The sequence below is a fragment of the Schistocerca gregaria genome, chromosome 1, assembly GCF_023897955.1.
Source record: "Schistocerca gregaria isolate iqSchGreg1 chromosome 1, iqSchGreg1.2, whole genome shotgun sequence".
NCBI lineage: Eukaryota > Metazoa > Arthropoda > Insecta > Orthoptera > Acrididae > Schistocerca > Schistocerca gregaria.
The window spans coordinates 331,647,219-331,674,701 of NC_064920.1; the positions used below are offsets into that span (position 1 = coordinate 331,647,219).

General features: G+C 41.9%; 1 protein-coding gene across 1 annotated transcript in view; it reads left to right on the top strand.

The window, feature by feature from the left end:
- Positions 1-27,483, top strand: part of LOC126290925 (forkhead box protein L1-like) — a 63,498-nt gene that overhangs the window by 17,078 nt on the left and 18,937 nt on the right. The gene's annotated exons all lie outside the window — the stretch shown is intronic.

Consider the following 27,483-nt stretch of genomic DNA (forward strand, 5'->3'; position numbering starts at 1 on the left):
AACCTAACTAACCTAAGGTCATCACACACATCCATGCCCGAGGCAGGATTCGAACCTGCGACCGCAGCGGTCGCGCGGTTCCAGACTGAAGCGCCTAGAACCGCACGGCCACACCGGCCGGCACTGATGCCAGAGGTGGTCACACCCCATACTGAGCATATTAACCAGTTGTCGGAAAGTGTGTCTAAATCAGTTAATTGGAAAAAACGAAGATCATATTTGTCTACCACTACGTATGTTGCAGTTGTTTACGTTCTGAATCCTTTACATTGTTTCTACTTTACTGTCACCTGTTCATATTGTTTGGTGGCTAAAATAAACGCAACTTTGCAAAATTTCTGTTTGTTGCTTTAATTTTGGACACCAGTTTAAATCGAACACGCTACTCTCGATAGGTTGACAAGTCAGACGACAAAAGATGAACGTACTGAAAACTATAAAAACGAAAGAGTAACAGCATTTTTTTCACTTACTGGAATTTATTAAGGAAATGAATAAAGTCACTTACATTACCCATCAGGTATATCGTCTTCATGCACAATGCCGTATGTGGTATGGGCAATTAAAAAAATTAATACTATCGCTTACATTACTCATAAGGTATATCGTCGTCGTACACTGGGAGAATCTCACAGGTGAGAGATCCTTCACACTTTTGACACAATTTTAGGAAAATTGAGAAAGTGTAACAGGAGAGAGATTTTCTAGACAGTCAAAAGTAGTGAAAATATAAAAATTGAAAGATATACAACTCATCTCGAACTTCGAGTCTCTCCTCTTTCTTAACCGACAATTTAAGTGACTTCCATAGTCACTCAGTGTTTTGTGCGTCCAGAGATGGGTCGTCGGACGATACAAATTCTGTTGAATGATTGACGAATTCATGATCAGTTCCCTCGTTTTTCAATGTCTTGTGCGATGTCTAACCATCGGTGATCACTTTCGTACCTCGTAAAATGAAATGTTTAATGATAGATACTACTTTTTCTTTTCCTCTGGAAACACAAGTAAAACAAACGTCTTTCTTGATTCCCGCTCGATTCCGCCATTCTTAAGTAATTGTCCTCTCATGCATTTGCAGGTGATGATGTGAGACTCATCTACTTCTACAATTCTGTTTTTACCACCAATATGGACACTATGATTAATGACAATAACATAACCCACCTCCCTACAAAGACTGTAATAGTCAGAAACTGTATTCACTGCAAGTTTTCACTCAGACGTAGTCTCGTCCAATGTAAAATTACGTATCCAGCACGCAACAAGTATGACGATCTGGTCAACACTTAAATCAGTGCCGTCAAACCACGCGTTCTTTGTTATGCTACTGCTCTTTATACATTTCTTACAAATGAATGGAAAGGAAAATTATATTCCACTGTCCTCTTCGACAGGGCTACAGAATTTTCGGATCCAGTGACCGCAGTTTCTCGCGTCGTAATTTGGAAGCAATACACATTTCCAAAAGAATTCTAGGCGTTTTTCAATATCATAGAAGCAGGCAAACAACTGAGAATTCGATACGGACATTTCATTAGTTTCACCCGTGACATACTACTCTCATTCGACGTTCCACTTCTCTCTTGCGACGTTCCGCTTTCAAAGCACAAAACAAATCCGTATTTTCCGCTTCGAGAGTTGAGCGGGTTCGCGACTTCGAAGTGCACCGTTTCTTGGAAATCACCTACTTTCCATTCTTGGAAGCTATTCTCCACAGGATGTTCCTGATGTAAAGCCCATTTGAATAAAAGATTTATACGCGCATGAGCTCTATTTCAAATAGTTTCGGAGATCCGAGCTATAAACATGAAATTGTTTTATTTTGTCTCTTATTCTAATGTTTCATCGCCTCATTAACTTTCAATACTTCACATAAATTCGCATCAGTTCTCACTAAATTTTCAGCTGTTCGAAGTTATACACTGAAGAGCCAAAGAAACTGTTACACCTGCCTTATATCGTGTAGGGCCCCAGCGAGCACGCAAAAGTGCCGGAATACGACGTGGCTTGGACTCGACTAATGTCTGAAGCAGAGATGGAGAGAACTGACACCATGAATCCTACAGGGCTGTCCTTAAATCCGTAAGCATACGAGGGGGTGGAGGCCTCTTCTGAACAGCACGTTGCAAGTCATCCGAGATATCCCAATAATGTTATTGTCTGGGGAGCTCGCTGGGCAGCGGAATTGTTTCAACTCAACTGTGTCAATTCTGGACGTGTAGGGAGTGGCACTGTCCAGCTGGAATTGCCCAAATCCTTCGGGATGCAAAATGGACATGAATGGATGCGGTGATCAGACAGGATGCTTACGTATTTGTCACCCGTCAGAGTTGTATCTAGACGTATGAGCGATCCCACATCACTCCAACTACACACGCCCGACACCATTAGAGGAGCCTCCACCAGCTCGAACAGTGCTCTGCTCACATGTAGCGCTACGGAAGGTGGTCTCCATGCCCACACACTTCCAACCGCTCGATACAATTTGAAATGAGACTCGTCCGACCAGGCAACATGTCCCCAATCATCAACAATGCTGACGGGACAAGGCGGGCGTAAAACTTTGTGTCCTGCAGTCATCAAGGGTACACGAGCGGGCCTTCGGCTCCGAAAGCCCCTATCGATGATGTTCCGTCGAATGGTTCGCACGCTTTGAAATCTGCAGCGGAAGGGTTGCACTTTTGTCACGTTGAGCGATTCTCCTCAGTCGTCGTTGGTCCCGTTCTTGCAGGATCTTTTTCCGGCCGCTGCGATGTCGGATATTTGATGTTTTACAGAATCCCTGATATTCACAGTACACTCGCGAAATAGTTGTACTGGAAAATCCCCACTTCATCGCTACCTCGGAGCTGCTGTCTCCCATCCCTCGTGCGCCGACTGTAACATCACGTTCAAACTCACTTCATTCTTAATAATTCGCCATTGTAGCAGCAGTAGCAGATCTAACAACTGCGCCAGACACTTGTTGTCTTATATAGGCGCTTATTCTGCCTGTTTACATATCTCTGTATTTGAATATGCATGACTATACCAATTTCTTTGACGCTTCAGTGTGTGTAAACTGCACAATAAATTTCCAAACGTGAGCCACCAACTTCTCTGCACTTTTGTACTCTCTGGATTCAATGTTACGTTGCTCGTGCCTTCGTATCTCTGTCCGTGAAATTAAGCAGGAAAAGTGCGGATGAGATGTTGTCTTGGATGCATTGTGCTGTAAGAACAGTGCATGCTGTGTGGCCTGTGAAACCTTCTCGAGTTGCTCAACTAAAATATCTTCCAAACACTATAAATAATCTCGTTCTGACCTTCATACCACCAAAATAAAAGGACCAATGGATATTTGTACGAAATGTGGCGTAACTGTTCAGAAAAGACTTAGCCTATATATCTCTATTTTGCTTCATTTTATCATTTCTGTCACCTCCGAAAGTACCGACCTTTCCTTCTGGAACAAACTGTGTGACTAATTGAAGTGAAATTACGTACAATAAATCGCAGAGAACAATGTACAAGTCTCTACACCTGCATCAAATTTCTTTACTATGCCCTAACATAAGTCAAACAGCTTATTTGCGGAGTACGTTACCAGAGTTGTTCAGTGGTCACACTATGTGTGGTGACAAACAATGGAAATTTCACATTAAAGTGGACAGTGCGCCACGGTTTGAGGGTAATGGCATTATAACTTAACAACACTCACACTGTTACCAGTCTTATAAGAGCTTGTCAGTGAACCTTCCTACTGGCTAAAATTGTATTCTGGTCAGGGAATCTAATCCCTGATGTAGCTCATCGCGGACAACGCTCTTACCCACTTTACCTGTACGTGAGGGTCTCAGGCTCTACGTGTCAGCTTCAATTCCGACTCTACCTCCTTCTCGCCTTCTCAACTCCCAACAGCTCTCCCACAATTTCAATGTGACAGGAAGTTTCACCCATAAATTCTTTTTAATACTGTTTACGTTCTCACAACATAGTGAGTGTAGTAATTTGTAATAATCGTGTCCTTCAAGTGCATACACGCTGTGTGGTACACATGTGAAACCTTGTGAAAAAGGTTGCTGCATCTAAGTTTACTTTACTATTTAATAAATCTGAACCTTAGTTTGTGTATTGTGTATTTAAACCAGGGACCTAGAAACGACGGAGAGGCTTCGTCCCTGCCGTAGCCCTCAGTGGTTCACAACCCCACAACAGGCTACAGCAGTCCACTCACCGCACCGTCGCCCCACACCGAACCCAGTGTTATTGTAGGGTGTGGCCCACTGCGGACCCCCCCCCCCCCCCCCCACACACACACACACACGCACTCACACACCTCCCACACCTACGGGAACATCTAATACCAGACGAGTATAACCCCAAGTGTTCGTGTGGTAGCGTAATTACGGTGTAAGCATACGTGGAGACAGTGTTTGCGCAGCAATCGCCGATATAGTGTAACTGAGGCTGAATAAAGGGAACAACCCCGAATTCACCGAGGCAGATTGGAAACAGCCTTAGAAACCATCCACAGGCTGGCGGGCACACCGGACCTCGACACTAATCCACCGGGCGGATTCGAGCCGGGGACCGGCACGCCTTCTCGGACGGGAAGCAACGCGTTAGATCGCGCGGCTAGCCGGCTGGGCGAATCTTACCTTGCTTTACTACTTAATAAATCTTGCTCACTATCCTTGTTCCGCTTATATACTTCTAGTTATTCACGTGGGTTCATTTTCAGCCCTTCATTTAACTGTACACCGTAAGTTCATCAGCTATGCAGCTAAAAACGTGTTTTGTAGCATTCTTATTCTGGGCTATGAGGCATCTCTGAGGTGCTTATAATTACATCATACCTTGAATGGAAACTGCGTCCTCTTCGCTATATGTAAAGTATGGAAAATTTGGATATATACAGAGTGTCATCGGTTTACTAAATTAGAACACTCAGAAGATTCGAACTGTGTCACATACACAACTGGACACAAGACCATTACTCAGTTAATCGTTAAGAAACGATGTTTTCGAATAACGGACTAACTTTTAGGTAATTTTTTTTAAGCTTAATAGACTCTTTAACTCCCATTAACTTTCCTTCAGTCCGTTAATCTTTAGTTAGGTATCTATCATTTAAGACAAACCTGACGCCGCACCGCCCGAGGAAAACATGTTGTGCCATTTTCGAGTGATGCTGGTGTGTGACTATCCGGGATGCGGGCGACTGATGTACTCGTAAACCAGTGGTCGTCAAACTGCTAATCAAGTATTCGTGCGGTCCGCGGTTCTCGGCTGTATTTTATGATAATATGCTCCTAGCATACTGAAAAACGTCAACTAACGTTAAGAGATTGTTCCGAGAATAGCGATAAGAAGTGCAATAGTATCGAAGGAAATTGACGGAGATTCGAATTGTGAAATGATTTGGGTGAAGGTCACGGTTAAAGCAGGCTCAGACATGGTAATTGGATGTCTCTATAGGCCCCCGGGCTCAGCAGCTGTTGTGGCTCAGCACCTGAAGAATAATTTGGAAAATATTTCGAGTAGATTTCCCCACCATGTTATAGTTCTGGGTGGAGATTTTAATTTGCCGGATATAGACTGGGAGACTCAAACGTTCATAACGGGTGGCAGGGACAAAGAATCCAGTGAAATATTTTTAAGTGCTTTATCTGAAAACTACCTTGAGCAGTTAAACAGAAAACCGACTCGTGGCGATAATATATTAGACCTTCTGGTGACAAACAGACCCGAACTATTTGAATCAGTTAATGCAGAACAGGGAATTAGCGACCATAAAGCGGTTACTGCGTCGATGATTTCAGCCGTAAATAGAAATATTAAAAAAGGTAGGAAGATTTTTCTGTTTAGCAAAAGTGACAAAAAGCAGATTACAGAGTACCTGACGGCTCAACACAAAAGTTTTGTCTCAAGTGCAGATAGTGTTGAGGATCAGTGGACAAAGTTCAAAACCATGGTACAATATGCGTTAGATGAGTATGTGCCAAGCAAGATCGTAAGAGATGGAAAAGAGCCACCGTGGTACAACAACCGAGTTAGAAAACTGCTGCGGAAGCAAAGGGAACTTCACAGCAAACATAAACATAGCCAAAGCCTTGCAGACAAACAAAAATTACGCGAAGCGAAATGTAGTGTGAGGAGGGCTATGCGAGAGGCTTTCAATGAATTCGAAAGTAAAGTTCTATGTACTGACTTGGCAGAAAATCCTAAGAAATTTTGGTCCTATGTCAAAGCGGTAGGTGGATCAAAACAAAATGTCCAGACACTCTGTGACCAAAATGGTACTGAAACAGAGGATGACAGACTAAAGGCCGAATTACTAAATGTCTTCTTCCAAAGCTGTTTCACAGAGGAAGACTGCACTGTGCTTCCTTCTCTAGATTGTCGCACAGTTGACAAAATGGTAGATATCGAAGTAGACGACAGAGGGATAGAGAAACAATTAAAATCGCTCAAAAGAGGAAAGGCCGCTGGTCCTGATGGGATACCAGTTCGATTTTACACAGAGTACGCGAAGGAACTTGCCCCCCTTCTTGCAGCGGTGTACCGTAGGTCTCTAGAAGAGCGAAGCGTTCCAAAGGATTGGAAAAGGGCACAGGTCATCCCCGTTCTCAAGAAGGGACGTCGAACAGATGTGCAGAACTATAGACCTATATCTCTAACGTCGATCAGTTGTAGAATTTTGGAACACGTATTATGTTCGAGTATAATGTCTTTTCTGGAGACTAGAAATCTACTCTGTAGGAATCAGCATGGGTTTCGAAAAAGACGATCGTGTGAAACCCAGCTCGCGCTATTCGTCCACGAGACTCAGAGGGCCTTAGACACGGGTTCACAGGTAGATGCCGTGTTTCTTGACTTCCGCAAGGCGTTCGATACAGTTCCCCACAGGCGTTTAATGAACAAAGTAAGAGCATACGGACTATCAGATCAATTGTGTGATTGGATTGAGGAGTTCCTAGGTAACAGAACGCAGCACGTCATTCTCAATGGAGAGAAGTCTTCCGAAGTAAGAGTGATTTCAGGTGTGCCGCAGGGGAGTGTCATAGGACCGTTGCTATTCACAATATACATAAATGACCTGGTGGATGACATCGGAAGTTCACTGAGGCTTTTTGCAGATGATGCTGTGGTGTATCGAAAGGTTGCAACAATGGAAAATTGTACTGAAATGCAGGAGGATCTGCAGCGAATTGACGCATGGTGCACGGAATGGCAATTGAATCTCAATGTAGCGAAGTGTAATGTGATGCGAATACATAGAAAGATAGGTCCCTTATCATTTAGCTACAAAATAGCAGGTCAGCAACTGAAAGAAGTTAATTCCATAAATTATCTGGGAGTACGCATTAGGAGTGATTTAAAATGGAATGATCATATGAAGTTGATCGTCGGTAAAGCAGATGCCAGACTGAGATTCATTGGAAGAATCCTAAGGAAATGCAATCCGACAACAAAGGAAGTAGGTTACAGTACGCTTGTTCGCCCAATGCTTGAATACTGCTCAGCAGTGTGGGATCCGCACCAGGTAGGGTTGATAGAAGAGATAGAGAAGATCCAACGGAGAGCAGCGCGCTTCGTTACAGGATCATTTAGTAATTGCGAAAGCGTTACGGAGATGATAGATAAACTCCAGTGGAAGACTCTGCAGGAGAGACGCTCAGTAGCTCGGTACGGGCTTTTGTTAAAGTTTCGAGAACATACCTTCACCGAAGAGTCAAGCAGTATATTGCTCCCTCCTACGTATATCTCGCGAAGAGACCATGAGGATAAAATCAGAGAGATTAGAGCCCACACAGAAGCATACCGACAATCCTTCTTTCCACGTACAATACGAGACTGGAATAGAAGGGAGAACCGATAGAGGTACTCAGGGTACCCTCCGCCACACACCGTCAGGTGGCTTGCGGAGTACGGATGTAGATGTAGATGTAGAATAGTTTTGCTGCTCAGAGATAGTAGTATTTTAACATGTGGTTACTTTTAATTGACAGTGATTAATTCGATGGTGATCTAAGTAAAGTTGTCCGGTTACATTAGGGGTAGAGAGAATGTGGAAGAGGGAATTCTTATTGTTTGTCTTGCAATACTGAAAACTTAAGAGCGTATAAACTTTGATACGGAAGTAACATGGAATCGTAAATCCGCATTACAGGCATTTGCATCTCGAAATGTACATATTTGTAGTAAGGTGTATGCAATTAAATCAAGGCTGTTGTAATGCCATCCAACGGGTAGAAGAAAAATTACTTTAAAACATTTCATAATTTTAAGCGTGGCTGTGAGACAGCAACCGTACAAGAATATTGTTCGTATAATAGAGCCAACCGGTTGGCTGTACTATACAAATCATATTACATCATTTGGTAAACATGTGTGGTCGTGCCTCATATTGTATAATGCTTGTATATATGCACTTATAATTATTCACCAATTAACCATCCGTTCATATGGGCAACACCACAACACTTTGTCAGGCAATTATGGAGTCACGACTTTGGGATCGCCGAAGGTTGCAGCCCCAGTGGCAGCAATCTGAAACAGAACAGAAAACAGTCGACACGAAGTGTTCCGAGTGATGTCGACTTTTAACGATTAGTAATTGCGGGCTGGCTCACATTTTGTCATAACACACTAATTTACGTAGGTCACAAACTAATAATAATATCGGTACATATGAGGCCCGTGGTGGCACCCCACAGTGCCATTACCGACTCTTGAAAAAAAAATTGACGACCAATTATGTAAACAATGGAGTGGGAGCGAGAATAACTAGGTCTTGGCTGTTTATTGTTGTTTGTACACTGAGTTCGCGTTAAGTCCTCTTTTTCGTCAGTCGATTGACTGTGGAGACTAAATCATTGAATCGGATTCGAGCTCTACAACTGATGAAAATCCGTGGGCGCTTTAATTTTGTATCCATATCAGGAAAACAAATATTTTTCGACTGTAAATTGTGCTTGCCTAAAAAATTAACAACTAGGACTCAAAATCCGAGTCTAAACAAATTGAAACAGCACATAAGGAGAGCACATGTATTGCCCTATGTCCAGTTTGCAGAAACAGTAAAAGCAGGGCCCAGTCGAGGAAAGCCATAAAGAAAAAACACTCCTGAGCATTCAGATATCAACAGCGGAGCCAGTAGCTGTAATCCGGTTAAAAGAATACGACAGAGAAGCACTGCAGCGTCTTCTGACATTACAGCTAATGGCATCAGGGTGTCCCAAGCGAGCATGGACCAATGGCTAGTAAACTTTTTTGTTGCGAACATGATTTCTTCACATGTCTTCGAGCCGATGTCGTTTGAGAAGCTGATAAAAAATTTAAACCCCAGAAAAAGTTAAATTTCGAGAAGGACGCACGTTTTAGTAAATTTATTTATTAAATATAATAGCACCGTACTGCCGAGTGCGACAGTCGAACAACATTTTTCTGTGGACAAAGATCCTCGCTCTCAGATGAAAATTAGAGAGGAATTCCGCCTTATGCCAGACACTTTTGTAGTTTTTTTCAGCACTTTTAGCACCATCTTCAATGTGTTTATTTGTTTATTTTTCTTCTCACATGAAACTAATAGATGTCTATGCTAGTAGCTCTAGGTCTAACACACAGCATACAGCTTCTGATTCTCTATCTGAATGACGCAAATGTCAACTAGAAGGTCACTAATTGGGGATCTCAAAGGTAGTTCTTCTTGTCGAGAGTAAAATTTGTTTTTGAATGTGAAGTAGTTTTACTCTGTGATAAGCTTAAGTACAGCTGATATTTCTTGTGCGTTTGTTGCGGGTATGATTCCTTGCAGCTAGAGATTTCTGTCTATGATGTTGATGGTTTCTTCATAGAAACTATGTCAAATGAAATAATGTACCTGTGCTTCACATGTTTTCGTTTCTTATTTTTTCTATGAAGTCACTTGAGTTCTTAAGGCTTCTGTTTTCGGAATGCTTGTATATTTTCTGTAACAGTGTGTGTGTCTGTTGGGCTAAGTAATAAGTTTCTGCTTCGGTAAAGTTAATCAGAGGGTGTATACGGATACCTGGTTAGTGAATTTTACGCAACGATTTTAGAGTGGGGGGCCCTGGGATTTTTGTGTATCATTCTTTTTCATCTGTGTGTCTGTAAAAATTATTTCTATGTTTTCCGGAGTTTTCAGTAAGTCTCTTTGGTATCGCTTTGTTGGATCACTTGTTAATTCTGTAATGTTGTTGGTTTGGCTCTATTCTAATGTTTTGTCAATGTATTACTTTTCTTTTATGAGCAAAATCAAATTGCCCTACTCAGATTTTGAGATAATAACATTTTCTTGTGTTAATTTTTTTATGTAGCTTTCTGCAGGTTTTTTTCTTTAGCTTTCATTGTGTTTTCATATATGATGGTTTCGTTCTATTTGATTATGTGTTTTATTTCCTCATCGACTGGTTCTCTTGTTACGTTTCAGGTGTATCCGGTCTTTCTTGTTTCTTGATGATGTGTTCAGTTTTTGTTATGATTTTCTCTATTGTCTTTAGTGACACCAGTGTGTTTATGTTGCGTTTGGGACCCTTTTCAGGCTGGTTGCTTTCTTGTACAGAAACATTTATGTCTGTGAGGTTAATCATTCTTTTGTGAAAGGTGTGCTTGTTGTACTGATGTTGTGATTGGTGGATATTTGTGTGATTTATCATTTTTATGAGTTTCTTTTGTTGAACTGTTTTCTTTATGTTGTGGTATGTAGATGATGTAGACGTAGATGTGTATGTTCTGACCCTGTACATTAATTCGTCAAAGAATTCCTACGGGATCCAATCTTATTACCTTTTAGCTCTCGTTTCCGCAACCGAGATAGAAAATCTTATGTTTGATAAAATAGTAAAATGAAAGCTGCACAAAATAAAATATTGGTACATATATGTAGACGATACGGGATCCAAAATCAGTGGCTCATAGCTCATATTTTCGTGAATCAGACAGAAAATCTAAACTTTGACAAAATAGTAAAACCAAAGCAATACAAAATAATGGCTCTGAGCACTATGGGACTTAACATGTATGGTCATCAGTCCCCTAGAACTTAGAACTGCTTAAACCTAACTACACTAAGGACATCACACAACACCCAGCCGTCACGAGGCAGAGAAAATGCCTGACCCCGCTGGGAATCGAACCCGGGAACCGGTGCGTGGGAAGCGAGAAAGATACCGCACGACCACGAGATGCGGGCGCAATACAAAATAAAATATTGACACAGATACGAGGATGATATAATTTGCCTAATAGACGAATCATAATCATGTATGAAAGAATTCGATGAAGACGTAAACACCGTCCACTCACAAATACAGTCCACCATTGAAAGCGAACAGATGAAAAATTCAGTTACTTAGATCTCGCTATACACAAGAGAAACAACAAATAGGAGTTCACAACTTATAGGAAGCCCTCAATCACCAACGCCATAATAACTAGCCAATACAGTCACTCCATAACACATAATGAAGCAAGCTTCAGATATTTACTACACAGACTGAACAGAAACCCATGAACAAACATGATTACACGAAGGACTGAACAAAATGAAACAAATCGCACAGGTTTGAGAATATAACAAAATCAGGCAACACATAATAACAAAACATACACACACAGACACAACACATCTCACAACAAATCAGCAGACATTATCAAAAGAAATGAATATCCATCGACAAACGCACAAGAAATAACACCCTGACCTCGACAGAAACAAAGTAAAAACACCACAACACTAAAAAGCTGTAAACTGTGCAGTAGACCTAGAGCTACTAGCACAAACATCTAGAAAGTTCATGAGAGAACAAAAATAAAGAAATAAACCCACTGAAAACAGGACAAAAAGCGCTGAAACATTACAAATGTGTTTGGCATAAGGTGAAATTCCTCTCCAATTTCCTTAGCAAGCACGGAAATAAAAAGAACTGCGACATTCACAAGACGATTACTCGGATGAAAACTTCAACATTTTGGTTTCATGAAGAGGAATATGCATCTAATGACAGGTAAGATCTGATTCTGCTGTGTTTTGATTCTCCAGTGATTTAACATTGATAGCTAAATAACTATAAAACTAGATGATTTAAACTGTTTTTTATTTGTCTTCGACGTCCGGCCTAAACTTTCCCTACCAAAACATTCTCACTGTAGCTGCAGTAATACATTTGATTCACTTGCTCATTTCACTACACCCACAACTTAAAATTTACTCTCACCATTTAGTGATTAACGATTCACTTTAACTTCCGATCAACCTCCTGTGAAGTAACGCTTTGACCAAATGTAAAATTATAAAAATAGTGATCTAAAATTATAAAAATATTGATAACTTTGTACAAAACTTCTCAGAATTTTCAAAACTTTTCTATATAGTGTTTCACTCTAATTCAACATTAATTTTTTTACAAAGTTTTTTACAAGTTTAACGAAGTTAACTGTTTAGCGACAGATTAACGATTAGCGAAGTTAACATTTTTAGTGTTGCCCAACTATGGTAACATATACAGTGTGGTCAGAAACAGTGTAAAAAGTAGGTAAGGATGTTGCAGTGTAGATTGTGCTGAGAAATAACTGGTAAGAACAAAATTCGTTACGCTGTGGCTTTTCCGAGTTAATTAGCCTTGAAGTTAGTGGAACAGGCCTTTGAGCGAGCAGATTCAAGAGGCTTGGCAGATCATTTAGTGTCAGTTGTTCTCATAGCATAGATGATAGTACACGAGAGTGGTCAGCCTTTGGCCTGGGTTCGATCCTTACTACCGTGCTGTGTCCAGTTTTTGTATTGCTCTCTTTTTCGGTTTTAGGAAATCAAACGAAGAACATGTTTGGTGACACTGTCTCTGGCGGGCCGCTTCAATTTTCATGTGCAACAGCCTGACTGGCTAACGTGAATACTACTGTGGTGTGCGTACTGTAAGACCTTCCGTACACACACCGTCACATTATTTGACTTGTCGCTCTAACGAAGTAGGCGAGTGTCAGCAATATGTCTCGTGGTCTTATCGTGGCGTGTTTAGCTTCTGCCGTTAGGTCAGACGATAGATATGCCACTTGCACGCTTAGAGTAGCACACTGACAGTGACCAACTTTAAACAGAACTTGATTAATTTTCACACACATTTATTAAAATAATAAAAAGCATAGACATTATGTAACTTGTTTCTGGATGCTGTTTAAATTGACAATCTGAAGTTCCTTTGGTCTTGGTACGTTAATCTTATTCTCACATATCTCTGATACTTGACAAAGCGTCTATACATTTATCTTCATGGCTATGTACAGGAATATGTACATGAATTAGGTGCAGACTGAAACTTTACTATAGACTGGTACAGACCAATGCAGACTGGTATAGACTGGTGCACACAAATTCAGACTGACTAATCAGAGGTCTGTACACTCATAATACCTCGCACGTTCATGTATTACTGCACGAGTGTGATCCGCGAGTAGAAAAGGTTCTATGTTAGCAGCAATCTCATTGGCTGCGTTACATATTAATACGCCGATCGGCGGAAGCAGAATTTGGTCCGTCTCTAAGGCAGCGCCATTTTGGAGACGGACGAGCGCTGCGCCTGCGCTGTTGTGCTTAGCGGGGCGCGCTCTAGTGGGAAAGTTGTGTATGCGCTGACTACGCGGAACTATGTACACAACAACTACATAACTCGGAAACGGAGCACGATATCGAATTCATCTGTTAACAATTACTTCTCAGTACGACCTGTGCTGCAACAGCCTTCCAAGCTTTTCAGACTGTTTCAGACCACACTGTACAGTTAACTACACGTATACTGGGTAGTTCGAAGTCTTTGCATCAAACGCTTGCGAGTGCCAGAGCACTTCAAATGAAAACAAATTGTTTGCTGGCGACTCCCAGCGACACCAGAGTTCCTCTTGGGTTAGTTATGTCTCTGAGAGGTGCCAGGATGTAGGTAATCCTCGACCTGCGTATGCAATGTGTGTTGCTTTTAATCCAGTTACCTGCTCCTTATAAAAAGGGGTAATCCAAGCTAATTAAAGTTCCTACTTAGCTTCTAAATCATTTTTCTGTTAATAGTCACACCCATTATTAAAGGTTTTTTTTTTGTTGAAAACCGCACTATAAATTTAATGGGATGGATACTATGCAGCACACCTGGTTAGTGGACTCTGTTATTTCGGTGAAATCTCATCGTCCCAAGACCGGCAAATTCAATAAAAATACGCTTAGTATCGCTGGGAAGCGTCAGCGAACATTTTGTCTCTAACAAAAGCTGTTTCCCATGACATGATCTATCAACACCATTTTGATTGTTACTGTGGCAGCAATATATGATTTTGTAACAATAGTAACAGCAGTAGGTATAGTAGTGACTGGAAATTAATCGAGAGAATTGGAAATAATAAAAGCCTATCGTTCTCTTTCTGTCACTGTAATGGAAGACCAGACCTGGATGGACAGAGACGCCATACAATATCAATAGGTAGCCGTCTAAATGTCAAAGCGATAGTAGTAGAAAAATTAGTATTATAGATAATCTAAACTTAATTTATGTTCAGAACAGTAAAAAAAAAAGAATAGGGAAATAGGTAGAATATCATGAAAATTAATGCCCATGTAATTCTATCTGTAACTGTGCATTTTAATAATCAAGAAAGTGGGCTATGACAAATGAATCAATCAATAAATGATCTCCATATGTTTGATGCGAAGACTCTGAAACACCCTGTGTGACTGTATATTTGAGACAGTCCGAATCTTCTGACTGTTACGACGTTGTGAACCTGCAGTCTACAGTGACTCATTACAGGGAAATCCTTACTGCTGTTTACGCCGATGATTTTACTCCAGTGAGAATACCTGCATGTAAATGTAGATGCGTGCAGTATGGAATAATGTGTGGCACATGTGAAGAAAATCTATTGACTCGTGGAACTCGCACTTGGCAATGCATTTAAATACCTTACTGCCACTTCGACGACTGTCATAAGTCTCACAACGATACGACACTGTCATGTGTACGGGGACAGATAACGAAAGCTTGCAAAACAGAATTATGGAGCCAGCCGTTGTGGCCAATCGGTTATACGCGCTTCAGTCTGGAACCGCGCTGCTACTACGGTCGCAGGTTCGAATCCTGCCTCGGGCATGGATGTGTGTGATTTCCTTAGGTTAGTTAGGTTTCAGTAGTTCTAAGTCTAGGGGACTGATGACGTCAGATGTTAAGTTCTATAGTGCTCAGAGCCATTTGAACCAAGAATCATGCAGCAGCAAAGCAATACGTTTAGTAATGACGTAAGCGTGCGAACGAATTATACTCTAGTCTTTTCTTCTGTTTATATGCACTGGTGTACAAGACTTAAGGACGAAAGTAACTTCGCATGTTGCGTCATTGTCATATAGCATATCTCCATGAATCTTGGACGGTACTAGTACGCTATAGCGCAGAAGGCAGTTGAAAGAAATACGCAAGAAGACATTACAAAAGGCGCGGGCGGAAGTGCATGCTCTACAAAGTGTTCCCATGCTGGCAACGGAGTACTGTGTCACAATAATGTTGACCGATGAGTGTACTGTGTTCAGCGATTAGGAGGTCAGTACGCCCATGGAACGTTATGCCTCCCTACATCGTAACATCTGCACTACCAAAACTATAATGTTTGACAACGTTCCTAGGTCCATGACGTGTACCTACATCTCGCCAAATGTACGTAAACCACCTAGGAACATTGTTTTGTTGGTACAGGTGTTTTCGTTTGGGGAGGCACAATGTTGCTTGGACGTACTGACCTTATAATCTTTGGACATGGTACACTCACCAGTCAACATTATTGTGACACTAGTTCATTCCAATGTGCGTGTTTTCACGGTTGCATTCGGCTTCGACTTTACTTTTACGGATGAAAATGAGCGACCGCATCGAAATGCGTAGTTGGAGGAGCTCTTCGAAGCAGAGGATATTCGACGAATGGTCTGGCCTCCTCCCCCCCCCCCTCCCCCCCCTCCCCCACGCCCCCGACTTAAATCCCATCGAGCATGTGTGGGACGCGTTGGGGAGATGTGTCGCAGGACGTCCACATAAAAGTATTCAGTGTGTTGTCTTCGTAACTTATTTATTACACCGAGAGACGGAACCTAAAATTCCAATACTGATGTTATTAAAAGGTGAAGTCTACTCGAGTTAACAAGACACACGTCATGTTCAGGCACGATGTATCTGCACAACAAAGTACTACTGATCAGTAAGACCAGTCTTCAAACTGAACGAAGAACAGCTGCAGAAACACGAACCTACACAGTGCCTTCGCGAGTCGACATGGTGGCAGTCTAGCATCTCAAATTACAATAAGAGCCTAAGCCGGAACGGAGAGTCCTTGCTTTCACCACCAACCTGAGCATACGAATTTCCTTTCAAAAACACAAAATCATTGACATTTAGAAGGTGACTTGACGACCTCGGCAGATGACTACTCAGTAAGTCTAAACATTGGACTGATGGTCTAAGTAGCAAAACGCCACGAGATTGTGTAGATATATACAAATAAAATTTGAGAGGCAAAAATATCGACATATGATTGGCAAAGTTTTGCCAGTCGATGGAAAAAATGCAAAAGGATGGTATCTTCTTATTCTATTCGAGGGTCAGCGATTACGTTGTATTCACAATAATTTTGTTGTTGTGGGATATGTAAGTTGAATTATAGATGTACACAATTAATAAAAAATCTTAAAGTATATCGGCAAGGTTAGACAACCGACCCCAGACAGTGAATCAGATCAAGGGCGCCCATACGACAGTCCGTGGGAGGGGGGGCTAGACATGAAGGTATGGAGCACTTTTAATATTCCGGAAGAAGAATGGCGACTTGAGAGTAGCCAGAAAAAAGTTCCACTTCCGTCTCTGTTAAAAACCTGTGTAATACCGACTTTTGATCATTTTCTTGATAGAAAAACACCTGATAACACTAAAACGCGTGGATGGGTGGGTGCGGGTGCGGCCCGCCATAGCCCACAAGCACGAGTACGGGAGCCTCTGAACAGACGAGATGAAACGTCTGTCCTCCCATAGACAGGGCCCGTGGCTGTTTGGATACTGGAGCCAGCCCGTGGGAGTCACAGTAATTTGGACGGTAACAAAACCGTTTTGAAGACAGAACTGACAAAAAAGGACATTTGTTCAGAAGAAACACAGTTTGTCAACGCTAAGGAATGCCTCCTGAAAAAACTTTCATGTGGCATTTACCGTAGGAGAGGAGAGAGGTGCGCAACAATAACGAAATTTTCTGTTAAATAATTCGACAGCGAAGAAAAAGTTGCGCAATCAGATGCGTGGTTACGCCTACAAAAAATTTTGCAGGTTTGGCGAGAGATCACCCTGGTGTGGGACATTTTACTGCTAGATTTCATAGTCTTGAAGAAACCGCTTCACTGTAGTGAGGAGGTCGCTGACGACTTTGCTACTAACAAGGGGACCATCCATAGGTCAGTCTCGGACAGAGTCGAAACTTTAAACATCAGTCCCCTCGTGCAACGTATACGGATCAAACCGGATGTATCACATATCTAGAGAGAAAGTTACAGAAATAGCTGGAGACCAATTGAATAAACTGACTCACTCGTACAAGGCCCAGTACGGATTAACACTTTCCGGGTAACTGTTCCCACTAGTTTTTGTGGTCAGTACCACATTTGCTTGTCAAGTCCAAAAAGAAGTAAAACAATTAACTGAAAGACGTGTGAATGTTTACTCAGCTTCCACAAAATCTGGAAACCTCACTAAAGAAATCATTCATCAGTTTTTGGACAAATTTTTGCGACCATACATAAAAAATGAAGCCGTTTCTGCACATTATTCACTCGTGTGATGCACAGATGATCCCTCCTTATACGATGGGCAGTTTGTCGATAAAATCAGAATACCGAAGAGTTCACTACATGTAAGTCCACTAAAGTGCACGCCGTTCTGTCAACCCTATGACACCATACATTCGCCGATTACAGACGAGCCCTATACTTCTCGTACGGCAAAGGGAAATCACAAGTAGAGATGGTGCAGTTGAAATTCACAACTCGATACATCACTATTAGGATCCAGCTTCCAAGAAAATGCTTCAGCATGCAAGGTTTGCAGCGAAATTATCGCCAGATAGGGAGGTATTAGCAACGTTAACAAGGTTGCTTTTCCTAATGATACTCAACCCTGAAAATGTAACTGTGACATATCTGCCTTCCCACGCTGCTCGCGATTCTCCATGTTTTCATGATTTGAATGTTTTTAAGAGAGATATCACCCTGAGGATCACACTGGTTGCCTCGAAGTACGATGCACAAACACTTCAAGGGTCAGTTATCTTACTGTAAACTCCGTCGTTTACCCCATTGCGACGCAGAATATTGAAATTTGGCTCGAAGGTGTCTACAGCCTTCATGTGTAATGGTGCAAAAGTATAGCGCCCTGCGACTCACCCTAGTGCTTGGCGACGCTTCAGACAGAAAAGTATCGACACATGCAAAAAAAAAAAAAAAAAAAAAAGAAGCTCAGAAGTTCATGTGAGGTGTAAGGTCGATCGATTAATTTAACCACAGTTCTGTCCAACGCCACCGTGTACATGGCACACGATGAGAAGGTAGTTATCCCCCCCCCCCTTCTCCCATATATCACACCTTCTCTTGACACGTCTGTGACGGAGATGAGAAACGCGACACACAAAGTTGAAATCAAATGGTTTTCATATTGGTGTCCAACGAACACATTTCAGACACAACGCCGTTTAGAATCAACACGTATCAACACGTAAAGGCCTCAGGAGGTGGCGAGCCGGCCGCGGTGGCCGAACGGTTCTAGGCGCTTCAGGTCGGAACCGCGCGACTGCTACGGTTGCAGGTTCGAATCCTGCCTCAGGCATGGATGTGTGTGATGTCCTTAGGTTAGTTAGGTTTAAGTAGTTCTAAGTTCTAGCGGGCTGATGCCCTCAGATGTCACCAAAAGTATCCGGATACCTGGCTGAAAATGACTTACAAGTTCGTGGTGCCCTTTATCGGCAATGCTAAAATTCAGTATGGTGACGGCCCAGCTTCCACCGTCGCAGGCATACGTTCAATCAGGTGCCAGAAGGTTGGGGAATGGCAGTGCTGCACTGAGGAGAGGTATCGATGTCGATCGGTGAGCTGGCACAAAGTCAGCGTTCCAAAACATCCCCGAGGTTTTCTATAGGATTCAGGTCAGGACTCCTTGCAGGCCAGTCCATTACAGGGATGTTATTGTCGTGTAACCACTCCACCAAATGCTGTGCATTATGAACAGATGCTCGATTGTGTTGAAAGATGCCATCACCATCCCAGTATTGTTCTTCAACAGTGAGAAGTAAAAAGTTGCTCAAAACATCAGTATAGGGTTCTGCTGTGATAGTGCCACCCAAAACAACAAGGGCTGTAAGCCCCTTCCTTGAAAAACACGGCCACACCATAACGTCCCCGCCTCCGAATTTTACTGTTGGCACTACACACGCTGCAGATGACGTTCACCGGGCATTCGCCATACCCACAGCCTGCCATCGGATAGTCACATTGTGTGCCTTGATTCGTCACTCCACACAACGTTTTTCCACTGTCCAATCGTCCAATGTTTACTCTCCTCACACCAAGCGAGGCGTCGTTTGACATTTACCGGTGTGATGTTTGGCTTATGAACAGCCGCTCAACAATGAAATCCAAGTTTTCTCACCTCCCTCCTAACTGTCATAGTACTAATGGATCATGATGCAGTTTGCAATGTCTGTGTGATGGTCTGGATAGATGTCTGCCTATTACAATTTACGACCCTCTTCAACTTGTCGGCGGTCTCTGTCAGTCAACAGACGAGGTCGGCCTGTACGCTTTTGTGCCGTACGTGTTCCTTCACGTTTCCACTTCACTTTCATATCGGAAACAGTGGACATAGAGATGTTTATTGGTGTGGAAATCTCGCATACAGACGTATAACACAAGTGACACCCAATCACCTGACCACGTTCGAAGTCCGTCAGTTCCGCAGAGCGCCCCCTTCTGCTCTCTCACGATGTCTAATGACTATTGACGTCGCTGATATGGACTACCTAGCAGTAGGTGGAAGCACAATGCTCCTAATATGAAAAACGTATGTTTTTGGGGGGGTGTCGATACTTTTGATCACTTAATGTATGACAACGATCAGTTCCTCACTGTAAGGAAACCCACTGTATCCATGAACCTATATTGATCAATTCAGAAGAGGGCTACCAGAACGTCGGTCATTATCACACAAAAACTAGACTTTATATGAGCCCATATGACTGGAACAGTAGCAGAAACGATGCAAAACGTAGCAGCTACATGCCGATCATATGAAGATTTCAGAGATAAGTTTCTCTCACGCTATTGGTCGAGTGAACGCAAAATAGGGTGACGTATGACCTGTTTCAAAATTCATACTTTGAGAATTCAAGAGAGAAGAGCCTGTAAAATTTTTCGAAGCAATGACAAAGAAAAACCAATGTTTGGATGTGCCATACAGCGATGGATAATTGCTTAAACTGTGTACCCTGAAGCTGCCACTAAAATACCAACAGTCAGTGGTAGGGCGCGGAGACAATGACGTGAAAGCCTTCAAAGGAATTTTGAGAGAACTTGAATTCCTATTCTCGGAAGATGAGGCAAGGAAAAAGCGAAACCTGCGTGAAAACATGAATGAAAGTCCGCGAAATGCACCGGATACCACATGAAGGAATGTCACCTATTACGAACCGCGTGATAACTTCGCGCCGAGAAGTGCCAATAGATTCCAACAAAGAAACGGTTATGGTTACAGGACAAGAAATGGCAACTGTTATCCACCCAGGAATGGCTATAACTATTACAGGGGGAATAAGGGCAATGGTTATTGGAGGAAAAACAGGCCGACAAATTTCCAGCAACGAAATCCGTATCCACAAGTCGAACAAAGACAGGAAGGACCGAAAGAAGACGTGGAAATAAGTCCACCAAACCTCGACAAACTGTCTAACTGACGAGAGAGCGCCCAAGTCAAGGAGAACAGCGCACCTACCCAGACACGCTCCAGCAGCGTAACAAGAAAAATACAAACACTTTGACGCGAGAGGTGAAAGATGAAGGAACACAACCGCACGGACCGAAAGAAGTCGAGATACCGCAAACATCAGGTTGGACGGGAATTAGTTGGGAAGATTTCGCAAAAAAAAAAACGGACTACCGGAACAAAATGAAGCAGGCATAACGAAAGTCGAGTTAGAAGACAAAGTCATTAGCATTGCAGAGTTATTTAATACTGACTCTAGGGAGAGCCGATTCGAAGAGGGTAACGTACCACTGAGAAAAATAAATATTCTGTCACGACGGTAGTATATGAGAAAACAGGAAAGCAGCGATCAGGTAACGGCGGGAAAACAACAAGACGAAGAAAATGAACTACCAGAGGCAGGTGAAATGGGAAAAGAGAATAGTGGCGGTGTGATTAGAATTTTAGAGTTATTTGAGACTAAGGCCAAGGAAGGTGAATTTCAGGAGGATAATGCACAGATGACGGAAGCTGAAAATAAATTAAAATTGGGCACAGGTCCTAATGTGCACCATGATGGAAGTTACAGAGATATAAGGGCATTTACATGCGATTATTTGGGAGTTTCCACGAAGAAAGAAGAGGCAGATGCAGTTGAGCTGAGGGAAGACAAAGTCAAATGTGGAGAAGAAGTTGTAGAAGAGAGAGGGATAGTGGTCGAGGAAGAAGATTCGGATTTGAAGGTGAAGATCGTGAAGCTTTTCATGTATGATTCAATAGAGGATGCTTTAATGCGTGGAGATGAGGAAGAACAGAGCAAACCGATAGAAATTGAACCTGTTATGAAGGCCATGGTATCAGAAATCCCATTTAATGTAGTCACAGACAGAGGAAACGAGCAAAGAGCGATTTCAGAGAACTTGTTTAACCAATGAAATGCTAATGAAGAATTACCGATCTTGAAAATGTAAAAGATTAAAGTGAAGCGTCCCATCAAAACTCATGCTGCGGATGTCAATAAACAAACAATGTTAACTCTTTCGTACCAAGGACAAAAGATCGAAGCCAATTTTGCTGTTATACCGAAATTAACAGTGAACATCATAACAGGTGCGGATTTTCAGGACCAAAGACAAGCTGTGATAAACGTGGGAAAAGGTAGTGTCACCTTTGAGAAAACTACATTTCTCTTTGAGCCACGGCTGTACAGTGTCAAACATAAGTGGAAGAGCAAGAGCCTTCGAGACCAATGGTACGATGTTCCACCACTCAAACAAATTGGTATAGACAGAATGAACTGAGCATAGGTAAAAGTTTAGGATTTCATCATGTAAAACCTATAAAGGCATGATGAATAATCTCTTATTGGCATTAGTAAATAGTATCAAAAAAGCCTTCAACTATGTTTCAGACAGATTGTGACCAGGAATCTGAGGAAAAGAAGAGAGAGAGAAATGAGAAGTACCTTAAATTTTTATATGCAGCAACTTCTAGTGGCATGTAGAGCTTGAACAGGTGAAACGCATAAATCATAGTCTAATAGTATGACATACTATCATGCCACACCACACATAATGCACATAAGGAGTCTCATTCGCTTAAGAGATCAGGAACAAATTGGAACCTGATAGAGAAACTAGGACTCCGAATCATGTAAAGAATTTCTTAAGGGCGTAAATTAGGCATACGGTAAATTCCAAGAAAAGATTTTTGTACTCAAACCTCCTTCAAGATACAGTCAACTGCCCATGACGATGCGGCGGACGACAACTGAAAATGTATATGGGACTGACTGGACGAGATGCGGAGGCGCCGCAAAGGGCAAGAGATGGATGGTGATTTGAAACCAAAGCAATCCTTGTACCTAACTGCGGTAGCAACCTTGCCGCGATAAAAAAAAAAATAAAGGTACAAGGAGGGTGGATGAGCAGCAGAAGTTCGACATTGGGTCCAGGCCTTGCGAGGATTCACTTTCGGCCGCTACACGAGTAGAAAGGACGCCAGAGAACGACAGGCGAAAAAAAAAAGCCAGAACACCAGTCAGTGCCGGAGTGACTGGCTTGGCCGAGGCACAATTTAACAAAGTCAATAATTTGCTGCACTCTGCCCAGAGAAGAGACAAGGTTCAACTCTGAAGAAAGCAAGATGTTTGGAAGAACAGAAGATGAAGAGTCCCAAGGCTGATGTTGAAGAGAGAAGATGGGTGAAAATATTTCAAGATACACCTTTCCAAATACCCACCCTATCGTAAACTAGTTGTCTGCGAAGTGCTCCAAAAAAAAAAAAAATACCTTCAGCAGTTGCTTAACAAGAAACATACGCGTCTTAAAGCCAATAATCCACGATACTCCACACTATGGCAAAATTCTGTTGCAAATCGACGAAGAATAACGCTGCCCACCCGAACGTTTGCCGACAAACATTTCATACAAGTCCTTCAGCTTCATGCAAAGACATTCGTCGCCAACCTCACGCAAGAACATTCGTAGACATCGTATGAAAAGACTGGTCAAAACTAGGTAAAGATCCGTGTCAGACACTGAAAAAGCTGAAAAAAACAATCATTAACATGGGACTTCGACGCAATATTTCTTAAAAACCACATTGTCTACTAGAATAATATTTTTTAGAATAATAAATGTAACATTGTTTGTGGTTATAAAATTTTTGAAATTTGTATGGTATAATACCGAAGAATTTTTAGAAATTTTATATCAAGAGGATTTACTAAAAGAATATTTTTATGCTAGTACTATTTGTAATAATTGAATATAGGTATTGCATTGTTTGTATTATGTGTAAAGCCATTTAAAATTTTAGGAAAATGTATAGATCAGAAAGAAAATTACAATGTAAAATCATTAGCTAAAAGGTTTAGATTAATTGCATGGATTCATGTGAAAAGCTCCTCATCTTCGGTACAAAGTGTAAAATCCATACAATACATTTAAACAAATAAGAAAAAGAAATTAATATCAGTATTTAAAAAATTATTGTCTTCACTTAAGTGAGCCGGCCGGAGTGGCCCAGCGGTTCTAGACGCTTCAGTCTGGAACAGCACGACCGCTACGGTCGCAGGCTCGAATCCGCCTCGAGCATGGATGTGTGTGATGTCCTTAGTTTAGTTTGGTTTAAGTAGTTCTATGTTCTAGTGAACTGATGACCTCAGCTGTTAAGTCTCATAGTACTCAGAGCCATTTGAACCATTTTTTTTTCACTTGAGGGACACAAATAATTAACAAAGTTTACCATGTTAAAAATTAAAGTATTCAAACCAGTAGAAATAAATAGAATAAGGACTACATCAAGTGGTTGAGCAATATTCAATGCTTGAAAAGAAAATGAAATTTTTGACTGGGCTAGACAACGCCTCAACCATTAGAGTAAAACGTAAACCTGAATAATCAAAATCTAACATTTTCATTTTTGCTAACATACATTTGTGCCTGACCCCATACACTTATTTCTGTTAGCAGTAATGTTTTGTTTGCAGGAGTGTAGTGGAACCAACATGAGATCATTGTCTGATTACACTGTTAGTAGTGCTGTACTCTTCTGAACTCTGTTCGTCACAAATTCCTAAAACACTCACAGAGTATCCTTGCGCAACTGTGGTAGGAAGGTAGAGCAGAACCAGTCTCACACATGTTAGAAACTTACCATTTTTTTAAAAAAAATGAAAAACCCATTTTATTCCATACGCAGTCAATAACTTGTCAACTCACAATAGTAATGGCGTCTGTTGCTTGGTAAAATGTCAATTACATCCCCAAAAATTGGGACACGAAACTGACACGTGAAATGAACGAAACGCACCATTACTGAACTTCCCGCGATGCAGGTGTGATCCGCACGTTGCTCTTAATCGCGATACTATTGACGTACATATTCTTACTTTCACTGTTATCACCAGGGCAGAAAGTAATAGTAGGGATTCCTGCCACAATGCATGCAGACTACGGAACACTGCCGGTCGGTGTACGCCACCCCATTACACTGCCGAGGTCAACCCTTCGCCTTCGCAGTTGTGTGCACGAACAGGTCACAACCGGCGCTGTGTGTGGGAATGGCTCACTGCGAAGCAGGCTGTTCTGTGTGCAAGTGCATATAGATGCATGGCACCGGTATACTGCAATTGGTGTCCATCCGTTCTAGGAATTCAACACGGTATTCACAGATGAGGAAATGGATGGCATGATTTTACTGTACGGAGAATGTCACCAAAATGGCTGACATGCTGCACAGGTGTATGCCCAGCGGTACACTAACAGACGTTATCCGACCTGTGCTACCTTCATGAATATTGTTAGAATGCTTCACGAGACAGGGCGGTTGTCTCCATGAACGTGGATCCGGGGTGAAGGCATAACACTTGAAGGACCAGAGATAGCTGTTCTGGCGGCCACTGCAGTAAACCCCATGCAAGTATTCGTTAAATGGAGAGACTGATGGGAATCCCTCAAACCAGCGTGATGCGTGTCCTGCAAAGGCGTAGGTCCGCCCATATCACGTGGCGCTACATCAAGGCCGCCATGGCAACGACGTTCACATTCGCCTGGAATATTGTCAGTGAGTTCCGCGGCAAGGGCATAACTTCCTGCGTAGGGTACTGTTTACCAATGAGGCCACGTTTACGAACCGTGGGAAAGTCATCTTATACATTGTACACTACTGGTCACCAGGACACGCTCACTGGATTCGCCAGGTTGAACTTCAACGTCAGTGGAGCGTCAGTGCGTGGTGTGGTACTTCTTAAGACACCACATCATTGACCTGTATATCGTTAATAATACGAGATAATGTGAATGTTACGTAAAATCTGACTTCTGTACATCTTGAGTATAGTAATGTTATCTATTTAAATAAGTATTGTAAACTGATTTTCACTTTGATACTGTGTGGCTACAACGGCTACAAAAATTGTCATAGGTATCTTCGTGTATTGTATATTTACATGTTTTGGGTAAAGTTTGTTATTATCTTTTAAATGAAAATATGTTTTATATATTTTTAAGTTACTCCATATCTATGAGGATCATGTCACTTCGATCTGTGGAAGGAACAGGGTACTCACCTTTCGTTTGTACACTTCAGAGTTCATCCAACCCATAAACTAAAATCTAATGTCGTAAGGTCTGGCGATCTTGGTGGCTAGTTAACTGTACTACCACGAGCAATGGAGAGATTAGGGTGTGGTTGAGATGTTCCCTCACTCATCTGGTAAAATGTGGAGGGGCTTCGTCAGGCTGGATGTACGTTGCAGTGGGCGTGGCCAAAGAAACTTCCTTAGGGTGTTCAACAAACGAATTTTCAAAAAAAATGCAAATACTTCTATCCCCTCACTCTCTCTTCTAAGACGACAGGACCTATCAACATGTTACCAATCGTACCGCACCAGACATCGATCGAAGAACTAATTTGGAAATTTGTTTCTACTGTAGCGTGTGAATTTTCCCGCGAACATCGATGTTTATTCCGTGTGTCGTTGATTCTATTCCGCGTGAACACATCTTCATCAGTGAATACTGTTAATGGAACAAAATTATGACTGTCCATTAACCAGTGACAAAATTCAAGTCGTGTGGTACTGTTGCCACTGTGGATATAGTGAACATGATGTATGTGAAATGGGTTCAAGTTTTCCGCGTGTAAGACAACGCTGCACCGTTTCAACTATTGCTGCTGTTCCTGCACCGGTTGCTAAACTACACGTTCAGAAGAAAAATGTTACCTTGTAAGAATACCTATTTCAATCAATGTGCTGAAAACTTTGGTACACACTCTACGATAAGGAATTCGACCTGTCAGAAATCGTCGCGGTATTCTTCGGCAGCAGCAGGAACACTACTTTCGCAGAAGAAGAAAATATTTGTATATTTTTCAAAAGTGTAGAAGTCTGGCATTTTAGCCAGCTCATATATAAACACAGATAACTGATGCTTCTCTCTGATACACTCTCAGTCCCTTGCACTACTTCACTCACAACACACCATGGACAAGTGCATGTTCATCGGGCTAGTTAATGGCAGAAAGAAATTCTGATCAAAGAGGTTGAAAGCAACGAGGTAGGTTGGCGTAGAATTAAACGTCAGAGAGGTTGGGTGGGTAACACACAAGCGTGGGAGCCACATATAACTATTATACGCTAAATGTTTTCTATTTCGGAAACCGTTCAGTATGGGCTTATGTCCTCATTACGTTTCTTGCGTCAAAAGAGAGTTCCTGTCATATCCCCGTACTGATCAATCCTCCTGGGACACACTATATATCCACCATGTTTCGATTCGTTGAGTGCCTGATTTCCGTTTGTTGCTACTGCTACGAGCATTAGTATGTGTGCACTATTGATTTATATTTCCTTCAGAGTTGGCATATATTCATATGGCTAAAATCCGCCGTTTAAAGTAAACCATGGAAGAGGTGGTCCATATTTTCCACTGAAACATGAAGGCTCTAAGAGAAT